Raw genomic sequence first — 4675 nt, 5'->3', positions numbered from 1 at the left:
TGCTTAAGACCATATAAGGCCTTCTTCAACTTATAAATATAATCTTATTTTCCTGGCACTTCAAAACCTTCAGGTTTCTTAAAATAAATTTCTTCATCGACATAACCATTCAAAAAAGCCGATTTAACATCCATTTGAAAAATAGGTCATTTGTACTGAGCAAATAATGAAATAATCATATTAATTGTGTCAAACTTTGCTACTAGGGAAAATGTCGCAATATAATCAATTCCTTCGATACAAATGGAAATTTTCATCCACCCATTGAATTCACCCATGGTATTGTAACTCAAAAAAGATATAAGTATGAAGCTTCGTTTTGTAAAAGGACAGATTCTCCACCACAATGTAGCTGTTACAATTCTTCTCTATTTTAATAAAAAAGTTTCTTTGTGTTTTTTTTACTATGTGTCCTCCTCATTTTTCTAACATTTTAATCGTCAAAATTTACAAATATAAGTCAACGGATTTCTACCAAGTAGTCCAACGAGCAAATTATCTTGAGGTCCATTTGTTAGGCCATGCATTTTCAGTCTCATATTTAGCCCACAAACATTACAAGGTATCTCTATCCTCAGATCCTTGTTCATCATGAAATTGGGTCACCAACAAACCTAAGGTTATGGGTCAACCACACAAAACCCTTGTCATCATAGTCCATTTTCTAGGTCGCACACTATCAGTGTCACAATTGGTCACAAGCATTACATGGTATCTCTATCCTTGGATCTTCATTCGTCATGGTTATGAGTCATCCACAAACCCATAGATCATTGAATTCCATTTTCTAGGACACACACTATCAATATCATGGTTGGTCACAAGTGCCATTACATGGTATCTCTATCCTCATATATTCATTCATTACGGTTATGGGTCAGCCACATAAAACCCTTCTCTTTAGTGGCTCTTCATATTCAACAAAGACTTCTGAGGAGGGAACTTCATGCAATGGGGACCATTGCTTCTTAAGGGGGGATGAATGATCCAAATGGAAAGTGGCATCCACCCATGGTATTTATCCACCCATGCAATTTAACCATGGTATTATATCTCAAAAAGGCTATAAGTAACAAGTTTCATTTTATAAAAGGATAGATTGTCCACCACGATGTAGCTATTACAATTCTTCTTTGTTTTAATAAAAAAGTTTCTTTGTGGTTTTTTTTACTATGTCCTCCTCTTTTTTTTAGCATTTCAATTTTTTAGATCTTGGGGACCTCCACGATCTGGATCATCCTTGTTTTTGTGCATATCCCTTTTCAACTAAATGGGTCTTGTACTTATAAATTGTGCGATCTGATTTATACTTGGTTTTATAAATCCACTTAGTGCCAATTACACATTTCCCTTTTGGTAATTTGACCAAGTCATGTATCATTTTTCACCAAAGAATTCAATTTTTCTTCCATAGCTTCATTCCATTTTTCCTTTCTTGATTCTTTTGCATAAACCTATTGTTTGGTAATTTAATTAACCTTAAATTACTTGCATAAATTATCAACCAAGGCTAGTAGATTGATGAAGTGTAAGTGCATTGTATGTGCTAGAAGTCCTAGATTTCCAAAATGAATTAAGTTGTCAATGCACATGATTGAATTATTTATTGAGACTAATTCTATAACACTCTTATAGAAATTGTATCTAATTATGAAATCCACACAACCAATAAAAATCTCATAATTATAAGTCACTTTCACACTTGTAAAATGAAATTCAATTCATTAAACACACACACTCTGCTATATATCTGAAATATGTTTTGTAAGAATCAACTCATCTATAAATATAACACACTCTTGCATGAAAAACCAAATAAATTGAATCTCTACTTAAATATGTTCATACTTGCTCATTAATTATAAATCACTCATGCTTGAAATATAACCTGCAAATAAATCCTCTGTTTTACAAAATGCAGTTTTATTCTAAGTACGAACTCACACTATTGCTATCACTATTGTTAAACTCAATTCATGTGTTTCCTGAATTAATAAAGGAAAATAATTAATGAGACAGTCCTTCATATTACTGCTATCAGTTTAGAATCAATAAAGGAAAACATTCTAAAGGATGCATTGATTTAATCAGAAGGTAAGCTTACGAAATTATACATAAATTATACTAAAACAAACAAGAAACCTTACTGCTTGAGGGGGCCTCCACAAGCAGGTGGTCATGAGATTTTATTGAACAATCAACCACGCATTAAAACAAAAATGATTCCTTTATAACTGGATTAAAAACAGAGTTTTGAAATTTCACCATCACATAAAAAGTCATTATGTTTGTGTCTGCTGCGAGGTCTTTCATAAATCCCATATCATTAAATGTTTAGAGCTCTATGCCTATCCTTGCTAAAAGAATGCTAAAATTAACTATGAAAATATATCATAAAAAAATTCGCTCACAATTTTCTATTAACAAAGCAAATCGTGAGGCGTATATCTCATTCCTCGCTCACCTGTTATAGCTAACAGAGTTGACTTTATCCTTGACCATGTAACTGTAAGATTCTTTTATCAATTTGGTTCATGAAGGTAGGAGATATTTCTCTCTCCAGCTGGCACCTTGGAACCTATCAAACCATGGACTTGACTACAGAATCAAACATTAGGTGCAGAATCATCCCAATTTGGTAGCTAAAGCAAATATTAGACTAATAACAAAGAACATTATCGACTTATGAAATACAAGATAATTATATAGCTGAGATGCCATAAATCATGTGATTTGATGCCCATTGAGTGATTATGATGGTCAAAGAAGAATAAAATAGGTGAAAAAGCATGTCAAAAAGAAGCAACTATGAGGCTCAACATTCCAACCCTGGGTAGGCGAGTTACCTTGGCCATGAAGGATTTTGTCACCACTATTTTGATGTCCCTGATTTCTACTTCAGTTCTATTAAAGGCTTGGGCAAAAGACTTGGTTACCTCTCTATCATAGCCATCAAAGTTTTCTATAAAATTGTACCATTGTGCTTGCTGTAGAATTTGCTTGACCTATGGGTACCCTTCCATAAACTTCTTTCCATTCAGCTTTATTCTAACAATGACTCCCATGTTGGTGAAGTTTTACTCCACAATTGCTTCTTTGACAAGGTTTTGGAATGATATCATTTTTAGAAATATGAGTATGGATGAGAGTGAAATGGTAAATGGAAATGAGTAAAATGACTCTTGAGAAAAAAAAGTATGAATGGATATTACTGGGCAAAATTATCAATGAAATAGGGTTTCAAAAATGAAGTGTTTGTATAATGATAAATGGAAAATGGGATTTTCCGACTAACTTCATTGATATGACATGATATTTATAACTCAGTATGAAGTTGGAACAATAATCATTATTTTAAATGGCGGTACAATTTCTATATTATTTCATAATCTATTTTTTTACCTTTATTATTAAATCCAATATTTACATACCTTCAAGTTTTTGATTCTAATACTTGATTGTTCTTTTTGAATTGTCCTTAGGTGCTTTCAATTGTAGGCTTGATCATTCCCTTATGCTAAAATCTTCGATTATCCCAGTCAATGATTCTTGTTAATATCAGCTGCAATTTTTTTTCAACGCTGCAGATTCTCAACAATTCTGTAGCTACTTATTCTAAAAAGAAAAAAATAGAGGGATATAAATAAAATGGGGATTAGAATAGGATTGAATTTTTTTTTAGGGTGCCAAGAATACTTGGTTTCACCCTAGATTTTCTGTATAAACATGCCAGCATTGTTGGTTTTCATGTTTATACAATTATTATTATTATTATTATTATTATTATTATTATTTTCAATTCTTTTTAGAAATCAAAAGCTTTACAAATCAAGTTGGAGAGGAAGGAAAATCCTTCCTAATCATCTTCAAATCAATATTGTGTTGCAAGTTTTTAACAAATTCTTCCTTTTTCAATGGCTTGTGATAAATTCTCAATTGGTGACCATTTACAAGGAAGGTCACTCTTTCTTCATCAATGGTTATCAACTTGACTACACCATTATCAAAGATAGTTTCAATCTCATAAGGCCCAGGCCAATGAGTTTGAAATTTTCCTTGAAAATCTTTGAACTTTGAGTCAAAACGTAATTCCCAATATCCTGGCTGAAATTTTATTTCCTTTATGTACTTGTCATGCCACCAAGATCTTTGTTGTTGAACTATGTTGGTTCTTTGAATAACATCTTGTCTTATCTCATCTAGTTCATTCAACTGCTCCATTCTTTGTTTCTATGCTTCAGATACATAAATACCTAATTTAACTATTGCCTTGAAGGTATTTACTTGGAACTCAATAGGAAATAAGATTTTCTTCCCATTAACAAGTTCATAGGGAGTATGTCCTGTAGTATTTCTCCATGTGGTATGGTATGCCCTTAAATATTCTAGAAGATTTTCTGCCCAGTCACTTATATGAAGATGCATAATCTTGGTAAGAATTGCTTGAATTACTTTATTGGTGGATTCCACTTGTCCATTTTACTATGGATGATATGGAGTGGACTTCTGATGTTTGATTTTATATTCCTCCATTATCTTTTATACCAACTTGGATGTAAATTGAGTACCTTGATCTGTCACAATTTCCCTTGCGACACCAAAATGAGAAAAAACATCCTCGAAAAGAAATGAAACTACAACATTTTTAGTAGCAAAAGAAAGTGCTTTAGCTTCT

This window comes from Pinus tabuliformis, chromosome 2_2 (genome assembly GCF_031772625.1).
Source record: "Pinus tabuliformis cultivar Carrire ecotype Pingquan chromosome 2_2, CPIR1, whole genome shotgun sequence".
Classification (NCBI taxonomy): Eukaryota; Viridiplantae; Streptophyta; class Pinopsida; order Pinales; family Pinaceae; genus Pinus; species Pinus tabuliformis.
The sequence above is the reverse complement of the archived record's forward strand: the minus strand, read 5'-3'. Positions refer to the sequence as shown.